The sequence below is a fragment of the Anomaloglossus baeobatrachus genome, chromosome 1 (assembly GCF_048569485.1).
Source record: "Anomaloglossus baeobatrachus isolate aAnoBae1 chromosome 1, aAnoBae1.hap1, whole genome shotgun sequence".
NCBI lineage: Eukaryota > Metazoa > Chordata > Amphibia > Anura > Aromobatidae > Anomaloglossus > Anomaloglossus baeobatrachus.
Window position 1 is genome coordinate 284616846 of NC_134353.1, and position 20422 is coordinate 284637267.

At 39.6% G+C, this 20422-nt stretch overlaps 10 non-coding genes across 10 annotated transcripts; 7 read left to right on the forward strand and 3 right to left on the reverse strand.

Moving 5' to 3' along the window:
* The first annotated feature begins 4629 nt into the window (after window positions 1-4629).
* Window positions 4630-4712, forward strand: TRNAL-CAG (transfer RNA leucine (anticodon CAG)). Its single transcript has one exon. It is a non-coding gene; the product is annotated as a tRNA-Leu (tRNA).
* Window positions 4713-5403: 691 nt separating this feature from the next.
* On the forward strand, window positions 5404-5486 carry TRNAL-CAG (transfer RNA leucine (anticodon CAG)). Its single transcript has one exon. It is a non-coding gene; the product is annotated as a tRNA-Leu (tRNA).
* Window positions 5487-7717: 2231 nt separating this feature from the next.
* TRNAL-CAG (transfer RNA leucine (anticodon CAG)) lies at window positions 7718-7800 on the forward strand. The gene has a single exon. It is a non-coding gene; the product is annotated as a tRNA-Leu (tRNA).
* Window positions 7801-9266: 1466 nt separating this feature from the next.
* TRNAL-CAG (transfer RNA leucine (anticodon CAG)) lies at window positions 9267-9349 on the forward strand. Its single transcript has one exon. It is a non-coding gene; the product is annotated as a tRNA-Leu (tRNA).
* Window positions 9350-10600: 1251 nt separating this feature from the next.
* TRNAF-GAA (transfer RNA phenylalanine (anticodon GAA)) lies at window positions 10601-10673 on the reverse strand. The gene has a single exon. It is a non-coding gene; the product is annotated as a tRNA-Phe (tRNA).
* A 141-nt stretch (window positions 10674-10814) lies between these two features.
* Window positions 10815-10897, forward strand: TRNAL-CAG (transfer RNA leucine (anticodon CAG)). The gene has a single exon. It is a non-coding gene; the product is annotated as a tRNA-Leu (tRNA).
* A 1468-nt stretch (window positions 10898-12365) lies between these two features.
* Window positions 12366-12448, forward strand: TRNAL-CAG (transfer RNA leucine (anticodon CAG)). Its single transcript has one exon. It is a non-coding gene; the product is annotated as a tRNA-Leu (tRNA).
* Window positions 12449-15252: 2804 nt separating this feature from the next.
* Window positions 15253-15325, reverse strand: TRNAF-GAA (transfer RNA phenylalanine (anticodon GAA)). Its single transcript has one exon. It is a non-coding gene; the product is annotated as a tRNA-Phe (tRNA).
* A 141-nt stretch (window positions 15326-15466) lies between these two features.
* TRNAL-CAG (transfer RNA leucine (anticodon CAG)) lies at window positions 15467-15549 on the forward strand. The gene has a single exon. It is a non-coding gene; the product is annotated as a tRNA-Leu (tRNA).
* A 3577-nt stretch (window positions 15550-19126) lies between these two features.
* TRNAF-GAA (transfer RNA phenylalanine (anticodon GAA)) lies at window positions 19127-19199 on the reverse strand. Its single transcript has one exon. It is a non-coding gene; the product is annotated as a tRNA-Phe (tRNA).
* Between the last annotated feature and the right edge of the window lie 1223 nt (window positions 19200-20422).

Sequence of the window (20422 nt, forward strand, 5' to 3'; positions counted from 1 at the left end):
ATGGGTAGACCGACCATAGAAAAAGAACGGAGAAAAAGTGGAGAAAAAGTGGAGAAAAAAATGGAGAAAAAGTGGAGAAAAAGTGGAGAAAAAAATGGAGAAAAAGTGGAGAAAAAGTGGAGAATAAGTGGAGAATAAGTGGAGAAAAAGTGGAGAAAAAGTGGAGAATAAGTGGAGAAAAAAATGGAGAAAAAGTGGAGAATAAGTGGAGAAAAAGTGGAGAAAAAGTGGAGAATAAGTGGAGAATAAGTGGAGAATAAGTGGAGAAAAAAATGGAGAAAAAATGGAGAATAAGTGGAGAATAAGTGGAGAAAAAAAAGGAGAAAAAGTGGAGAAAAAGTGGAGAAAAAAGTGGAGAAAAAGTGGAGAAAAAGTGGAGAATAAGTGGAGAAAAAATGGAGAAAAAGTGGAGAAAAAGTGGAGAAAACGTGGAGAAAAAGTGGAGAAAAAAGTGGAGAAAAAAGTGGAGAAAAAGTGGAGAAAAAGTGGAGAAAAAAGTGGAGAAAAAATGGAGAAAAAGTGGAGAAAAAGTGGAGAAAACGTGGAGAAAAAGTGGAGAATAAGTGGAGAATAAGTGGAGAATAAGTGGAAAATAAGTAGAGAAAAAGTGGAGAAAAAGTGGAGAAAAAGTGGAGAAAAAGTGGAGAAAAAGTGGAGAAAAAGTGGAAAATAAGTGGAGAAAAAGTGGAAAATAAGTGGAGAAAAAGTGGAGAATAAGTGGAGAATAAGTGGAGAAAAAATGGAGAAAAAGTGGAGAATAAGTGGAGAAAAAAATGGAGAAAAAGTGGAGAAAAAGTGGAGAAAAAGTGGAGAAAAAGTGGAGAAAAAAATGGAGAAAAAGTGGAGAAAAAGTGGAGAAAAAGTGGAGAAAAAAATGGAGAAAAAGTGGAGAAAAAGTGGAGTAAAAATGGAGAAAAAGTGGAGAAAAAATGGAGAAAAAAATGGATAAAAAGTGGAGAAAAAGTGGAGAAAAAGTGGAGAAAAAATGGATAAAAAGTGGAGAAAAAGTGAAGAAAAAGTGGAGAAAAAATGGAGAAAAAATGGAGAAAAAAAATGTAGAAAAAGTGGAGAAAAAGTGGAGAAAAAAATGGAGAAAAAGTGGAGAAAAAGTGGAGCACCCTTTGGTGCCTTTCATGTGGCACTAAGGGGTGCTTAGCTTTGTATTTAGCCAAAAAAATGAAAAAAAAAATGACGTAGGGTTCCCCCTAGTTTTGTAGCCAGCGAGGGTAAAGCAGACGGCTGCAGCCTGCAGACCACAGCTGGCAACCTCACCTTGGCTGGTAATCCAAAACTGAGGGCACCCCACGCTGTTATTTTAAATTAAATAAATAATTTAAAAAAAAAACACGTAGGGGTCCCCCAAAATTGGATCACCAGCCAAGGTAAAGCAGACAGCTGGGGCCTGATATTCTCAGACTAGGGAGGTCCATGGTTATTGGACTCTCCCCAGCCTAAAAATAGCAGGCTGCAGCCGCCCCAGAAGTGGCGCATCCATTAGATGCGCCAATCCTGGAGCTTCGCCCCAGCTCATCCCGCGCCCTGGTGCGGTGGCAAACGGGGTAATATATGGGGTTAATACCAGGTGTGTAATGTCACCTGGCATCAAGCCCTGGGGTTGGTGAGGTCAGGCGTCTATCAGATACCCGACATCACCAACCCAATCAGTAACAAAAAAAATAGACGACAAACACATTTTTATTTGAAAAAACACTCCCCAAAACATTCCCTCTTTAACCAATTTATTAGAATGAAAAACAAATCCAGGTCTGGTGTAATCCAAGGGGTTGCCATGACGATCCACACTGTCCCAGTCAATGAAGAGCAGGATGTTCCCCATTGGCTGGGAGAGCAGTGCAGTGACCTGAGCTAACATCAATGGGTCAGCCCAGGTCACTGCAGGGCATGACAAGTGCTGCTGTCAGCGAGGTACATTACCTGCGCTGATCTCCAGCACTGCTGACAGCCCCTGTCACTAAGTTCAATGACCGCCGCCTTCACAGCCAAGAATCGCGAGAGGCCCGTGACGTCACCGCTAGTCAGTCTCGGGTCGGAAGCGAGAGAAGGTGATGTGACAAGCGGCGACCATGGAGGACAGTGACAGCGCTGAGGTCGGGATGGCGGGACTTCATCACCGCAGGCAGGGTCGGCTCCAGGTTTTTGTGGGCCCCGGGCAGAAGAGTCTCAGTGGGTCCCATACACACGCAGACACACACACATACACAGATACATACACGTACATATACATATTTAAAGACAAACTCACAAAAATACATATAAACAGACAAATCTATACAGTCATATACACTGACATACATAGATACACATCATACATGCATACATACAGAGACACACACTGCTATGCTGCATACATATAGACAGACACACACACACTGCTCTGCTACATACATACATATAGACAGACACACACATACTGCTCTGCTGCATACATACAGACACACACACACACTGCTCTGCTGCATACATATAGACAGACACACACACACTGCTCTGCTACATACATACATATAGACAGACACACACATACTGCTCTGCTGCATACATACAGACACACACACACACTGCTCTGCTGCATACATACATACAGACAGACACGCATACTGCTCTGCTGCATACATACATACAGACACACACACACACTGCTCTGCTGCATACATACATACAGACACACACACACACTGCTCTGCTGCATACATACATACAGACACGCATACTGCTCTGCTGCATACATACATGCATACATACATACAGACAGACACGCATACTGCTCTTCTGCATACATACATACATACATACAGACAGACAGACACGCATACTGCTCTGCATGCATACATACAGACACGCATACTGCTCTGCTGCATACATACATGCATACATACAGACACGCATACTGCTCTGCTGCATACATACATGCATACATACAGACACGCATACTGCTCTGCTGCATACATACATGCATACATACAGACACGCATACTGCTCTGCTGCATATATACATGCATACATACAGACACGCATACTGCTCTGCTGCATATATACATACATACATACAGACACGCATACTGCTCTGCTGCATATATACATACATACATACAGACACATATACTGCTCTGCTGCATACATACATGCATACATACAGACACGCATACTGCTCTGCTGCATATATACATGCATACAGACATGCATACTGCTCTGCTGCATATATACATGCATACAGACATGCATACTGCTCTGCTGCATATATACATACATACATACAGACACATATACTGCTCTGCTGCATACATACATGCATACATACAGACACGCATACTGCTCTGCTGCATATATACATACAGACACACACACACTGCTCTTCTGCATATATACATGCATACAGACATGCATACTGCTCTGCTGCATATATACATGCATACAGACATGCATACTGCTCTGCTGCATATATACATACATACATACAGACACATATACTGCTCTGCTGCATACATACATGCATACATACAGACACGCATACTGCTCTGCTGCATACATACATACATACAGACACGCATACTGCTCTGCTGCATATATACATACATACATACAGACACGCATACTGCTCTGCTGCATACATACATATAGACACGCATACTGCTCTGCTGCATATATACATACATATAGACACGCATACTGCTCTGCTGCATGCATACATACAAACACACACCTTGCTCTGCGGGGCCCACACACGCGGCTCCGGGGGCCACACACACGGCTCTGCGGGGCCCACACACGCACGGGGGGACAGGGAGGGGCGGGGAGGGAGTGATGTCCCACATACTGATCAGGTCACGGTGCAGATGGGGCCCACACAGCGCCGGAGGGAAGCGATGTGCTGGGGGTCGCTGGCTGGCACTGTGACTCCTTCATCTGTGCGACCGAGCAGGACGCCGGGCGGTAGCTCCGCCCACAGATGATGCTCAATGCAGGAGAACACAGTGAGCCTTAAAGGGCCGGCAGCCACAGTTTCCAGTGCCAAGGACTGCTGCCCCCGGGCCGACCGCAGGTAAGCCGAGCGGGACCATGTGTGTGTGTGTGTGTATGTATGTATGTATGTGTACATGCCGCGGGCAGGAGGGGGCGGAGCGAGCTGAGCGGGAAAGTGTGGGCTTCCTGCACGTAACTAAGATAAACATCGGGTTACTAACCAAAGCGTTTTGCTTGGATACCCGATGTTTATCTTGGTTACCAGCTTCTGGCAGGCTGCCAGCGATGGCTCCTGCACACTCTAGCTGTAAAAAGCCCTGCTTTTTGCTGCTAGAACCGTTCTCGAACGTATCTAGAACTATCGAGCTTTTGCAAAAAGCTCGAGTTCTAGTTCGATCTCGAACAGCCCCCAAAATCACTCGAGCCCCGAACTGGAGAACCTCGAACCACGAACCGCGCTCAACTCTAATCTTCAGTTTTACGCTCTCCCAACTGAGCTATTTCAGCAACCTACAAAGTTAAAGCTACAGCATTGCAAGGCAAACTCAAAGGCGTTAATACATTTTCAGTTCAAAATTTGCATTTTTTTGGGGCCAAACAAAAAATGTGTTTGTTTTTAGAAAGTGTGAATTTTCCACGGTTGTGCTTGTCAGGATGGCCGAGTGGTCCAAGGCGCTGCGTTCAGGTCGCAGTCTCTACTTGAGGCGTGGGTTCGAATCCCACTTCTGACAGGTTTCTGTTACATTACAATCATGTTTTCTTTTTTTTCATTTTCACTATGTCCCTCTGTCACAATTCAGACATTTCCACAAACCAGATTAGTCCAAGGACAAAGCCAATGAGAACCCTCTGGATCCTCAATCCTGTCTGTCACAATCATGTTGTTCTCTGCTGCACTATCAGTAAGAAGAGGGAGGTGGAAAATCTCATAAAATAAACCTCAAGATACACAAAATCTTAAAGATCCTTAGCACTTTATGTTAATATTTCTCAGATTTTTTCTCCGATTTCCTCCATACTACTTCGACTTCAACTTAATTTTTCAGTATAACTACTTTCATTTTCTTCTCGCATTAGTGACTGTTCTGAAAAGAGTAACTTAAAACTGTTTTTTTCAGGTATATCTGCACTTCACAAAGAATGAAAATCTTGCTAAATGCATATGGAGAAAGAACTTTATCTCAAATCACTCATACTTAAAAACAGCGTGCTGAAACCCATGGTCGGACCAGGGACGTTTAGATCTTCAGTCTAACGCTCTCCCAACTGAGCTATTTCAGCAACCTACAAAGTTAAAGCTACAGCATTGCAAGGCAAACTCAAAGGCGTTAATACATTTTCAGTTCAAAATTTGCCTTTTTTTGGGGCCAAACAAAAAATGTGTTTGTTTTTAGAAAGTGTGAATTTTCCACAGTTGTGCTTGTCAGGATGGCCGAGCGGTCCAAGGCGCTGCGTTCAGGTCGCAGTCTCTACTTGAGGCGTGGGTTCGAATCCCACTTCTGACAGGTTTCTGTTACATTACAATCATGTTTTTATTTTTTCATTTTCACTATGTCCCTCTGTCACAATTCAGACATTTCCACAAACCAGATTAGTCCAAGGACAAAGCCAATGAGAACCCTCTGGATCCTCAATCCTGTCTGTCACAATCATGTTGTTCTCTGCTGCACTATCAGTAAGAAGAGGGAGGTGAAAAATCTCATAAAATAAACCTCAAGATACACAAAATCTTAAAGATCCTTAGCACTTTATGTTGATATTTCTCAGATTTTTTTTCTGATTTCCTCCATACTACTTCGACTTCAACTTAATTTTTCAGTATAACTACTTTCATTTTCTTCTCGCATTAGTGACTGTTCTGAAAAGAGATACTTAAAACTGTTTTTTTCAGGTATATCTGCACTTCACAAAGAATGAAAATCTTGCTAAATGCATATTGAGAAAGAACTTTATCTCAAATCACTCATACTTAAAAACAGCGTGCTGAAACCCGGGATCGGACCAGGGACCTTTAGTCTAACGCACTCCCAACTGAGCTATTTCAGCAACCTACAAAGTTAAAGCTACAGCATTGCAAGGCAAACTCAAAGGCGTTAATACATTTTCAGTTCAAAATTTGCATTTTTTTTGGGGCCAAACAAAAAATGTGTTTGTTTTTAGAAAGTGTGAATTTTCCACAGTTGTGCTTGTCAGGATGGCCGAGCAGTCCAAGGCCCTGCGTTCAGGTCGCAGTCTCTACTTGAGGCGTGGGTTCGAATCCCACTTCTGACAGGTTTCTGTTACTTTACAATCATGTTTTTTTTTTTTCATTTTCACTATGTCCCTCTGTCACAATTCAGACATTTCCACAAACCAGATTAGTCTAAGGACAAAGCCAATGAGAACCCTCTGGATCCTCAATCCTGTCTGTCACAATCATGTTGTTCTCTGCTGCACTATCAGTAAGAAGAGGGAGGTGAAAAATCTCATAAAATAAACCTCAAGATACACAAAATCTTAAAGATCCTTAGCACTTTATGTTGATATTTCTCAGATTTTTTTTCTGATTTCCTCCATACTACTTCGACTTCAACTTAATTTTTCAGTATAACTACTTTCATTTTCTTCTCGCATTAGTGACTGTTCTGAAAAGAGTAACTTAAAACTGTTTTTTTCAGGTATATCTGCACTTCACAAAGAATGAAAATCTTGCTAAATGCATATGGAGAAAGAACTTTATCTCAAATCACTCATACTTAAAAACAGCGTGCTGAAACCCGCGGTCGGACCAGGGACCTTTAGATCTTCAGTCTATCGCTCTCCCAACTGAGCTATTTCAGCAACCTACAAAGTTAAAGCTACAGCATTGCAAGGCAAACTCAAAGGCGTTAATACATTTTCAGTTCAAAATTTGCCTTTTTTTGGGGCCAAACAAAAAATGTGTTTGTTTTTAGAAAGTGTGAATTTTCCACAGTTGTGCTTGTCAGGATGGCCGAGCGGTCCGAGGCGCTGCGTTCAGGTCGCAGTCTCTACTTGAGGCGTGGGTTCGAATCCCACTTCTGACAGGTTTCTGTTACATTACAATCATGTTTTTTTTTTTTTCATTTTCACTATGTCCCTCTGTCACAATTCAGACATTTCCACAAACAAGATAAGTCCAAGGACAAAGCCAATGAGAACCCTCTGGATCCTCAATCCTTTCTGTCACAATCATGTTGTTCTCTGCTGCACTATCAGTAAGAAGAGGGAGGTGAAAAATCTCATAAAAAAAAACCTCAAGATACACAAAATCTTAAAGATCCTTAGCACTTTATGTTGATATTTCTCAGATTTTTTTTCTGATATCCTCCATACTACTTCGACTTCAACTTAATTTTTCAGTATAACTACTTTCATTTTCTTCTCGCATTAGTGACTGTTCTGAAAAGAGATACTTAAAACTGTTTTTTTCAGGTATATCTGCACTTCACAAAGAATGAAAATCTTGCTAAATGCATATGGAGAAAGAACTTTATCTCAAATCACTCATACTTAAAAACAGCGTGCTGAAACCCAGGATCGGACCAGGGACCTTTAGATCTTCAGTCTAACGCTCTCCTAACTGAGCTATTTCAGCAACCTACAAAGTTAAAGCTACAGCATTGCAAGGCAAACTCAAAGGCGTTAATACATTTTCAGTTCAAAATTTGCATTTTTTTGGGGCCAAACAAAAAATGTGTTTGTTTTTAGAAAGTGTGACTTTTCCACAGTTGTGCTTGTCAGGATGGCCGAGCGGTCCAAGGCGCTGCGTTCAGGTCGCAGTCTCTACTTGAGGCGTGGGTTCGAATCCCACTTCTGACATGTTTCTGTTACATTACAATCATGTTTTGTTTTTTTTTCATTTTCACTATGTCCCTCTGTCACAATTCAGACATTTCCACAAACCAGATTAGTCCAAGGACAAAGCCAATGAGAACCCTCTGGATCCTCAATCCTGTCTGTCACAATCATGTTGTTCTCTGCTGCACTATCAGTAAGAAGAGGGAGGTGGAAAATCTCATAAAATAAACCTCAAGATACACAAAATCTTAAAGATCCTTAGCACTTTATGTTGATATTTCTCAGATTTTTTCTCCGATTTCCTCCATACTACTTCGACTTCAACTTAATTTTTCAGTATAACTACTTTCATTTTCTTCTCGCATTAGTGACTGTTCTGAAAAGAGATACTTAAAACTGTTTTTTTCAGGTATATCTGCACTTCACAAAGAATGAAAATCTTGCTAAATGCATATGGAGAAAGAACTTTATCTCAAATCACTCATACTTAAAAACAGCGTGCTGAAACCCGGGATCGGAATAGGGACCTTTAGATCTTCAGTCTAACGCTCTCCCAACTGAGCTATTTCAGCAACCTACAAAGTTAAAGCTACAGCATTGCAAGGCAAACTCAAAGGCGTTAATAAATTTTCAGTTCAAAATTTGCCTTTTTTTGGGGCCAAACAAAAAATGTGTTTGTTTTTAGAAAGTGTGAATTTTCCACAGTTGTGCTTGTCAGGATGGCCGAGCGGGCCAAGGCGCTGCGTTCAGGTCGCAGTCTCTACTTGAGGCGTGGGTTCGAATCCCACTTCTGACAGGTTTCTGTTACATTACAATCATGTTTTTTTTTTTTTCATTTTCACTATGTCCCTCTGTCACAATTCAGACATTTCCACAAACAAGATTAGTCCAAGGACAAAGCCAATGAGAACCCTCTGGATCCTCAATCCTTTCTGTCACAATCATGTTGTTCTCTGCTGCACTATCAGTAAGAAGAGGGAGGTGAAAAATCTCATAAAATAAACCTCAAGATACACAAAATCTTAAAGATCCTTAGCACTTTATGTTGATATTTCTCAGATTTTTTTTCTGATTTCCTCCATACTACTTCGACTTCAACTTAATTTTTCAGTATAACTACTTTCATTTTCTTCTCGCATTAGTGACTGTTCTGAAAAGAGATACTTAAAACTGTTTTTTTCAGGTATATCTGCACTTCACAAAGAATGAAAATCTTGCTAAATGCATATGGAGAAAGAACTTTATCTCAAATCACTCATACTTAAAAACAGCGTGCTGAAACCCAGGATCGGACCAGGGACCTTTAGATCTTCAGTCTAACGCTCTCCCAACTGAGCTATTTCAGCAACCTACAAAGTTAAAGCTACAGCATTGCAAGGCAAACTCAAAGGCGTTAATACATTTTCAGTTCAAAATTTGCATTTTTTTGGGGCCAAACAAAAAATGTGTTTGTTTTTAGAAAGTGTGACTTTTCCACAGTTGTGCTTGTCAGGATGGCCGAGCGGTCCAAGGCGCTGCGTTCAGGTCGCAGTCTCTACTTGAGGCGTGGGTTCGAATCCCACTTCTGACATGTTTCTGTTACATTACAATCATGTTTTGTTTTTTTTTCATTTTCACTATGTCCCTCTGTCACAATTCAGACATTTCCACAAACCAGATTAGTCCAAGGACAAAGCCAATGAGAACCCTCTGGATCCTCAATCCTGTCTGTCACAATCATGTTGTTCTCTGCTGCACTATCAGTAAGAAGAGGGAGGTGGAAAATCTCATAAAATAAACCTCAAGATACACAAAATCTTAAAGATCCTTAGCACTTTATGTTGATATTTCTCAGATTTTTTCTCCGATTTCCTCCATACTACTTCGACTTCAACTTAATTTTTCAGTATAACTACTTTCATTTTCTTCTCGCATTAGTGACTGTTCTGAAAAGAGATACTTAAAACTGTTTTTTTCAGGTATATCTGCACTTCACAAAGAATGAAAATCTTGCTAAATGCATATGGAGAAAGAACTTTATCTCAAATCACTCATACTTAAAAACAGCGTGCTGAAACCCGGGATCGGAACAGGGACCTTTAGATCTTCAGTCTAACGCTCTCCCAACTGAGCTATTTCAGCAACCTACAAAGTTAAAGCTACAGCATTGCAAGGCAAAATCAAAGGCGTTAATAAATTTTCAGTTCAAAATTTGCCTTTTTTTGGGGCCAAACAAAAAATGTGTTTGTTTTTAGAAAGTGTGAATTTTCCACAGTTGTGCTTGTCAGGATGGCCGAGCGGTCCAAGGCCCTGCGTTCAGGTCGCAGTCTCTACTTGAGGCGTGGGTTCGAATCCCACTTCTGACAGGTTTCTGTTACTTTACAATCATGTTTTTTTTTTTTCATTTTCACTATGTCCCTCTGTCACAATTCAGACATTTCCACAAACCAGATTAGTCCAAGGACAAAGCCAATGAGAACCCTCTGGATCCTCAATCCTGTCTGTCACAATCATGTTGTTCTCTGCTGCACTATCAGTAAGAAGAGGGAGGTGAATTATCTCATAACATAAACCTCAAGATACACAAAATCTTAAAGATCCTTAGCACTTTATGTTGATATTTCTCAGATTTTTTTTCTGATTTCCTCCATACTACTTCGACTTCAACTTAATTTTTCAGTATAACTACTTTCATTTTCTTCTCGCATTAGTGACTGTTCTGAAAAGAGATACTTAAAACTGTTTTTTTCAGGTATATCTGCACTTCACAAAGAATGAAAATCTTGCTAAATGCATATGGAGAAAGAACTTTATCTCAAATCACTCATACTTAAAAACAGCGTGCTGAAACCCGGGATCGGACCAGGGACCTTTAGATCTTCAGTCTAACGCTCTCCCAACTGAGCTATTTCAGCAACCTACAAAGTTAAAGCTACAGCATTGCAAGGCAAACTCAAAGGCGTTAATACATTTTCAGTTAAAAATTTGCATTTTTTTGGGGCCAAACAAAAAATGTGTTTGTTTTTAGAAAGTGTGAATTTTCCACAGTTGTGCTTGTCAGGATGGCCGAGCGGTCAAAGGCGCTGCGTTCAGGTCGCAGTCTCTACTTGAGGCGTGGGTTCGAATCCCACTTCTGACAGGTTTCTGTTACATTACAATCATGTTTTTTTTATTCCATTTTCACTATGTCCATCTGTCACAATTCAGACATTTCCACAAACCAGATTAGTCCAAGGACAAAGCCAATGAGAACCCTCTGGATCCTCAATCCTGTCTGTCACAATCATGTTGTTCTCTGCTGCACTATCAGTAAGAAGAGGGAGGTGAAAAATCTCATAAACTAAACCTGAAGATACACCAAATCTTAAAGATCCTTAGCACTTTATGTTGATATTTCTCAGATTTTTTTTCTGATTTCCTCCATACTACTTCGACTTCAACTTAATTTTTCAGTATAACTACTTTCATTTTCTTCTCGCATTAGTGACTGTTCTGAAAAGAGATACTTAAAACTGTTTTTTTCAGGTATATCTGCACTTCACAAAGAATGAAAATCTTGCTAAATGCATATGGAGAAAGAACTTTATCTCAAATCACTCATACTTAAAAACAGCGTGCTGAAACCCGGGATCGGACCAGGGACCTTTAGATCTTCAGTCTAACACTCTCCCAACTGAGCTATTTCAGCAACCTACAAAGTTAAAGCTACAGCATTGCAAGGCAAACTCAAAGGCGTTAATAAATTTTCAGTTCAAATTTTGCCTTTTTTTGGGGCCAAACAAAAAATGTGTTTGTTTTTAGAAAGTGTGAATTTTCCACAGTTGTGCTTGTCAGGATGGCCGAGCGGTCCAAGGTGCTGCGTTCAGGTCGCAGTCTCTACTTGAGGCGTGGGTTCGAATCCCACTTCAGATAGGTTTCTGTTACATTACAATCATGTTTTTTTTTTTTTTTTTCATTTTCACTATGTCCCTCTGTCACAATTCAGACATTTCCACAAACCAGATTAGTCCAAGGACAAAGCCAATGAGAACCCTCTGGATCCTCAATCCTGTCTGTCACAATCATGTTGTTCTCTGCTGCACTATCAGTAAGAAGAGGGAGGTGAAAAATCTCATAAAATAAACCTCAAGATACACAAAATCTTAAAGATCCTTAGCACTTTATGTTGATATTTCTCAGATTTTTTTTCTGATTTCCTCCATACTACTTCGATTTCAACTAAAATTTTCAGTATAACTACTTTCATTTTCTTCCCGCATTAGTGACTGTTCTGAAAAGAGATACTTAAAACTGTTTTTTTCAGGTATATCTGCACTTCACAAAGAATGAAAATCTTGCTAAATGCATATGGAGAAAGAACTTTATCTCAAATCACTCATACTTAAAAACAGCGTGCTGAAACCCGGGATCGGACCAGGGACCTTTAGATCTTCAGTCTAACACTCTCCCAACTGAGCTATTTCAGCAACCTACAAAGTTAAAGCTACAGCATTGCAAGGCAAACTCAAAGGCATTAATAAATTTTCAGTTCAAATTTTGCCTTTTTTTGGGGCCAAACAAAAAATGTGTTTGTTTTTAGAAAGTGTGAATTTTCCACAGTTGTGCTTGTCAGGATGGCCGAGCGGTCCAAGGCGCTGCGTTCAGGTCGCAGTCTCTACTTGAGGCGTGGGTTCGAATCCCACTTCTGACAGGTTTCTGTTACATTACAATCATGTTTTGTTTTTTTTTCATTTTCACTATGTCCCTCTGTCACAATTCAGACATTTCCACAAACCAGATTAGTCCAAGGACAAAGCCAATGAGAACCCTCTGGATCCTCAATCCTGTCTGTCACAATCATGTTGTTCTCTGCTGCACTATCAGTAAGAAGAGGGAGGTGGAAAATCTCATAAAAGAAACCTCAAGATACACAAAATCTTAAAGATCCTTAGCACTTTATGTTGATATTTCTCAGATTTTTTCTCCGATTTCCTCCATACTACTTCGACTTCAACTTAATTTTTCAGTATAACTACTTTCATTTTCTTCTCGCATTAGTGACTGTTCTGAAAAGAGATACTTAAAACTGTTTTTTTCAGGTATATCTGCACTTCACAAAGAATGAAAATCTTGCTAAATGCATATGGAGAAAGAACTTTATCTCAAATCACTCATACTTAAAAACAGCGTGCTGAAACCCGGGATCGGAACAGGGACCTTTAGATCTTCAGTCTAATGCTCTCCCAACTGAGCTATTTCAGCAACCTACAAAGTTAAAGCTACAGCATTGCAAGGCAAACTCAAAGGCGTTAATACATTTTCAGTTCAAAATTTGCATTTTTTTGGGGCCAAACAAAAAATGTGTTTATTTTTAGAAAGTGTGAATTTTCTACAGTTGTGCTTGTCAGGATGGCCGAGCGGTCCAAGGCGCTGCGTTCAGGTCGCAGTCTCTACTTGAGGCGTGGGTTCGAATACCACTTCTGACAGGTTGCTGTTACATTACAATCATGTTTTTTTTTTTTTTTTTCATTTTCATCATGTCCCTCTGTCACAATTCAGACATTTCCACAAACCAGATTAGTCCAAGGACAAAGCCAATGAGAACCCTCTGGATCCTCAATCCTGTCTGTCACAATCATGTTGTTCTCTGCTGCACTATCAGTAAGAAGAGGGAGGTGAAAAATCTCATAAAATAAACCTCAAGATACACAAAATCTTAAAGATCCTTAGCACTTTATGTTGATATTTGTCAGATTTTTTTTCTGATTTCCTCCATACTACTTCGACTTCAACTTAATTTTTCAGTATAACTACTTTCATTTTCTTCTCGCATTAGTGACTGTTCTGAAAAGAGATACTTAAAACTGTTTTTTTCAGGTATATCTGCACTTCACAAAGAATGAAAATCTTGCTAAATGCATATGGAGAAAGAACTTTATCTCAAATCACTCATACTTAAAAACAGCGTGCTGAAACCCGGGATCGGACCAGGTGCCTTTAGATCTTCAGTCTAACGCTCTCCCAACTGAGCTATTTCAGCAACCTACAAAGTTAAAGCTACAGCATTGCAAGGCAAACTCAAAGGCTTTAATAAATTTTCAGTTCAAAATTTGCCTTTTTTTGGGGCCAAACAAAAAATGTGTTTGTTTTTAGAAAGTGTGAATTTTCCACAGTTGTGCTTGTCAGGATGGCCGAGCGGTCCAAGGCGCTGCGTTCAGGTCGCAGTCTCTACTTGAGGCGTGGGTTTGAATCCCACTTCTGACAGGATTCTGTTACATTACAATCATGTTTTGTTTTTTTTTCATTTTTACTATGTCCCTCTGTCACAATTCAGACATTTCCACAAACCAGATTAGTCCAAGGACAAAGCCAATGAGAACCCTCTGGATCCTTAATCCTGTCTGTCACAATCATGTTGTTCTCTGCTGCACTATCAGTAAGAAGAGGGAGGTGGAAAATCTCATAAAATAAACCTCAAGATACACAAAATCTTAAAGATCCTTAGCACTTTATGTTGATATTTCTCAGATTTTTTCTCCGATTTCCTCCATACTACTTCGACTTCAACTTAATTTTTCAGTATAACTACTTTCATTTTCTTCTCGCATTAGTGACTGTTCTGAAAAGAGATACTTAAAACTGTTTTTTTCAGGTATATCTGCACTTCACAAAGAATGAAAATCTTGCTAAATGCATATGGAGAAAGAACTTTATCTCAAATCACTCATACTTAAAAACAGCGTGCTGAAACCCAGGATCGGACCAGGGACCTTTAGATCTTCAGTCTAATGCTCTCCCAACTGAGCTATTTCAGCAACCTACAAAGTTAAAGCTACAGCATTGCAAGGCAAACTCAAAGGCGTTAATACATTTTCAGTTCAAAATTTGCCTTTTTTTGGGGCCAAACAAAAAATGTGTTTGTTTTTAGAAAGTGTGAATTTTCCACAGTTGTGCTTGTCAGGATGGCCGAGCGGTCCAAGGCGCTGTGTTCAGGTTGCAGTCTCTACTTGAGGCGTGGGTTCGAATCCCACTTCTGACAGGTTTCTGTTACATTACAATCATGGTTTTTTTTTTTCATTTTCACTATGTCCCTCTGTCACAATTCAGACATTTCCACAAACCAGATTAGTCCAAGGACAAAGCCAATGAGAACCCTCTGGATCCTCAATCCTGTCTGTCACAATCATGTTGTTCTCTGCTGCACTATCAGTAAGAAGAGGGAGGTGAAAAATCTCATAAAATAAACCTCAAGATACACAAAATCTTAAAGATCCTTAGCACTTTATGTTGATATTTCTGAGATTTTTTCTCCGATTTCCTCCATACTACTTCGACTTCAACTTAATTTTTCAGTATAACTACTTTCATTTTCTTCTCGCATTAGTGACTGTTCTGAAAAGAGATACTTAAAACAGTTTTTTTCAGGTATATCTGCACTTCACAAAGAATGAAAATCTTGCTAAATGCATATGGAGAAAGAACTTTATCTCAAATCACTCATACTTAAAAACAGCGTGCTGAAACCCGGGATCGGACCAGGGACCTTTAGATCTTCAGTCTAACGCTCTCCCAACTGAGCTATTTCAGCAACCTACAAAGTTAATGCTACAGCATTGCAAGGCAAACTCAAAGGCGTTAATAAATTTTCAGTTCAAAATTAGCTTTTTTTTTGGGCCAAACAAAAAATGTGTTTGTTTTTAGAAAGTGTGAATTTTCCACGGTTGTGCTTGTCAGGATGGCTGAGCGGTCCAAGGCGCTGCGTTCAGATCGCAGTCTCTACTTGAGGCGTGGGTTCGAATCCCACTTCTGACAGGTTTCAGTTACATTACAATCATGGTTTGTTTTTTTTTCATTTTCACTATGTCCCTCTGTCACAATTCAGACATTTCCACAAACCAGATTAGTCAAAGGACAAAGCCAATGAGAACCCTCTGGATCCTCAATCCTGTCTGTCACAATCATGTTGTTCTCTGCTGCACTATCAGTAAGAAGAGGGAGGTGAAAAATCTCATAAAATAAACCTCAAGATACACAAAATCTTAAAGATCCTTAGCACTTTATGTTGATATTTCTCAGATTTTTTTCTGATTTCCTCCATACTACTTCGACTTCAACTTAATTTTTCAGTATAACTACTTTCATTTTCTTCTCGCATTAGTGACTGTTGTGAAAAGAGATACTTAAAACTGTTTTTTTCAGGTATATCTGCACTTCACAAAGAATGAAAATCTTGCTAAATGCATATGGAGAAAGAACTTTATCTCAAATCACTCATACTTAAAAACAGCGTGCTGAAACCCGGGATCGGACCAGGGACCTTTAGATCTTCTGTCTAACGCTCTCCCAACTGAGCTATTTCAGCAACCTTCAAAGTTAAAGCTACAGCATTGCAAGGCAAACTCAAAGGCGTTAATAAATTTTCAATTCAAAATTTGCATTTTTTTGGGGCCAAACAAAAAATGTGTTTGTTTTTAGAAAGTGTGAATTTTCCACAGTTGTGCATGTCAGGATGGCCGAGCGGTCCAAGGCGCTGCGTTTAGGTCGCAGTCTCTACTTGAGGCGTGGGTTTGAATCCCACTTCTGACAGGTTTCTGTTACATTACAATCATGTTTTGTTTTTTTTTCATTTTCACTATGTCCCTCTGTCACAATTCAGACATTTCCACAAACCAGATTAGTCCAAGGACAAAGCCAATGAGAACCCTCTGGATCCTCAATCCTGTCTGTCACAATCATGTTGTTCTCTGCTGCACTATCAGTAAGAAGAGGGAGGTGGAAAATCTCATAAAATAAACCTCAAGATACACAAAATCTTAAAGATCCTTAGCACTTTATGTTTATATTTCTCAGATTTTTTCTCCGATTTCCTCCATACTACTTCGACTTCAACTTAATTTTTCAGTATAACTACTTTCATTTTCTTCTCGCATTAGTGACTGTTCTGAAAAGAGATACTTAAAACTGTTTTTTTCAGGTATATCTGCACTTCACAAAGAATGAAAATCTTGCTAAATGCATATGGAGAAAGAACTTTATCTCAAATCACTCATACTTAAAAACAGCGTGCTGAAACCCAGGATCGGACCAGGGACCTTTAGATCTTCAGTCTAACGCTCTCCCAACTGAGCTATTTCAGCAACCTTCAAAGTTAAAGCTACAGCATTGCAAGGCAAACTCAAAGGCGTTAATAAATTTTCAATTCAAAATTTGCCTTTTTTTGGGGCCAAACAAAAAATGTGTTTGTTTTTAGAAAGTGTGAATTTTCCACAGTAGTGCTTGTCAGGATGGCCGAGCATTCCAAGGCGCTGCGTTCAGGTCGCAGTCTCTACTTGAGGCGTGGGTTCGAATCCCACTTCAGAAAGGTTTCTGTTACATTACAATCATGTTTTGTTTTTTTTTCATTTTCACTATGTCCATCTGTCACAATTCAGACATTTCCACAAACCAGATTAGTCCAAGGACAAAGCCAATGAGAACCCTCTGGATCCTCAATCCTGTCTGTCACAATTATGTTGTTCTCTGCTGCACTATCAGTAAGAAGAGGGAGGTGAAAAATCTCATAAAATAAACCTCAAGATACACAAAATCTTAAAGATCCTTAGCACTTTATGTTGATATTTCTCAGATTTTTTCTCCAATTTCCTCCATACTACTTCGACTTCAACTTAATTTTTCAGTATAACTACTTTCATTTTCTTCTCGCATTAGTGACTGTTCTGAAAAGAGATACTTAAAACTGTTTTTTTCAGGTATATCTGCACTTCACAAAGAATGAAAATCTTGCTAAATGCATATGGAGAAAGAACTTTATCTCAAATCACTCATACTTAAAAACAGCGTGCTGAAACCCGGGATCGGACCAGAGACCTTTAGATCTTCAGTCTAACGCTCTCCCAACTGAGCTATTTCAGCAACCTTCAAAGTTAAAGCTACAGCATTGCAAGGCAAACTCAAAGGCGTTAATAAATTTTCAATTCAAAATTTGCATTTTTTTGGGGCCAAACAAAAAATGTGTTTGTTTTTAGAAAGTGTGAATTTTCCACAGTTGTGCTTGTCAGGATGGCCGAGCGGTCCAAGGCGCTGCGTTTAGGTCGCAGTCTCTACTTGAGGCGTGGGTTCGAATCCCACTTTTGACAGGTTTCTGTTACATTACAATCATGTTTTGTTTTTTTTTCATTTTCACTATGTCCCTCTGTCACAATTCAGACATTTCCACAAACCAGATTAGTCCGAAGACAAAGCCAATGAGAACCCTCTGGATCCTCAATCCTGTCTGTCACAATTATGTTGTTCTCTGCTGCACTATCAGTAAGAAGAGGGAGGTGAAAAATCTCATAAAATAAACCTCAAGATACACAAAATCTTAAAGATCCTTAGCACTTTATGTTGATATGTCTCAGATTTTTTCTCCAATTTCCTCCATACTACTTCGACTTCAACTTAATTTTTCAGTATAACTACTTTCATTTTCTTCTCGCATTAGTGACTGTTCTGAAAAGAGATACTTAAAACTGTTTTTTTCAGGTATATCTGCACTTCACAAAGAATGAAAATCTTGCTAAATGCATATGGAGAAAGAACTTTATCTCAAATCACTCATACTTAAAAACAGCGTGCTGCAACCCGGGATCGGACCAGGGACCTTTAGATCTTCAGTCTAACGCTCTCCCAACTGAGCTATTTCAGCAACCTACAAAGTTAAAGCTACAGCATTGCAAGGCAAACTCAAAGGCGTTAATACATTTTCAGTTCAAAATTTGCCTTTTTTTGGGGCCAAACAAAAAATGTGTTTGTTTTTAGAAAGTGTGAATTTTCCACAGTTGTGCTTGTCAGGATGGCCGAGCGGTCCAAGGTGCTGTGTTCAGGTTGCAGTCTCTACTTGAGGCGTGGGTTCGAATCCCACTTCTGACAGGTTTCTGTTACATTACAATCATGTTTTGTTTTTTTTTCATTTTCACTATGTCCCTCTGTCACAATTCAGACATTTCCACAAACCAGATTAGTCCGAAGACAAAGCCAATGAGAACCCTCTGGATCCTCAATCCTGTCTGTCACAATTATGTTGTTCTCTGCTGCACTATCAGTAAGAAGAGGGAGGTGAAAAATCTCATAAAATAAACCTCAAGATACACAAAATCTTAAAGATCCTTAGCACTTTATGTTGATATGTCTCAGATTTTTTCTCCAATTTCCTCCATACTACTTCGACTTCAACTTAATTTTTCAGTATAACTACTTTCATTTTCTTCTCGCATTAGTGACTGTTCTGAAAAGAGATACTTAAAACTGTTTTTTTCAGGTATATCTGCACTTCACAAAGAATGAAAATCTTGCTAAATGCATATGGAGAAAGAACTTTATCTCATATCACTCATACTTAAAAACAGCGTGCTGAAACCCGGGATCGGACCAGGGACCTTTAGATCTTCAGTCTAACGCTCTCCCAACTGAGCTATTTCAGCAACCTACAAAGTTAATGCTACAGCATTGCAAGGCAAACTCAAAGGCGTTAATAAATTTTCAGTTCAAAATTAGCTTTTTTTTTGGGCCAAACAAAAAATGTGTTTGTTTTTAGAAAGTGTGAATTGTCCACGGTTGTGCTTGTCAGGATGGCTGAGCGGTCCAAGGCGCTGCGTTCAGGTCGCAGTCTCTACTTGAGGCGTGGGTTCGAATCCCACTTCTGACAGGTTTCTGTTACATTACAATCATGGGGTTTTTTTTTTTCATTTTCACTATGTCCCTCTGTCACAATTCAGACATTTCCACAAACCAGATTAGTCAAAGGACAAAGCCAATGAGAACCCTCTGGATCCTCAATCCTGTCTGTCACAATCATGTTGTTCTCTGCTGCACTATCAGTAAGAAGAGGGAGGTGGAAAATCTAATAAAATAAACCTCAAGATACACAAAATCTTAAAGATCCTTAGCACTTTATGTTGATATTTCTCAGATTTTTTCTCCGATTTCCTCCATACTACTTCGACTTCAACTTAATTTTTCAGTATAACTACTTTCATTTTCTTCTCGCATTAATGACTGTTCTGAAAAGAGATACTTAAAACTGTTTTTTTCAGGTATATCTGCACTTCACAAAGAATGAAAATCTTGCTAAATGCATATGGAGAAAGAACTTTATCTCAAATCACTCATACTTAAAAACAGCGTGCTGAAACCCGGGATCAGACCAGGGACCTTTAGATCTTCAGTCTAACGCTCTCCCAACTGAGCTATTTCAGCAACCTTCAAAGTTAAAGCTACAGCATTGCAAGGCAAACTCAAAGGCGTTAATAAATTTTCAATTCAAAATTTGCATTTTTTTGGGGCCAAACAAAAAATGTGTTTGTTTTTAGAAAGTGTGAATTTTCCATAGTTGTGCTTGTCAGGATGGCCGAGCGGTCCAAGGCGCTGCGTTTAGGTCGCAGTCTCTACTTGAGGCGTGGGTTCGAATCCCACTTCTGACAGGTTTCTGTTACATTACAATCATGGTTTTTTTTTTTTCATTTTCACTATGTCCCTCTGTCACAATTCAGACATTTCCACAAACCAGATTAGTCAAAGGACAAAGCCAATGAGAACCCTCTGGATCCTCAATCCTGTCTGTCACAATCATGTTGTTCTCTGCTGCACTATCAGTAAGAAGAGGGAGGTGGAAAATCTCATAAAATAAACCTCAAGATACACAAAA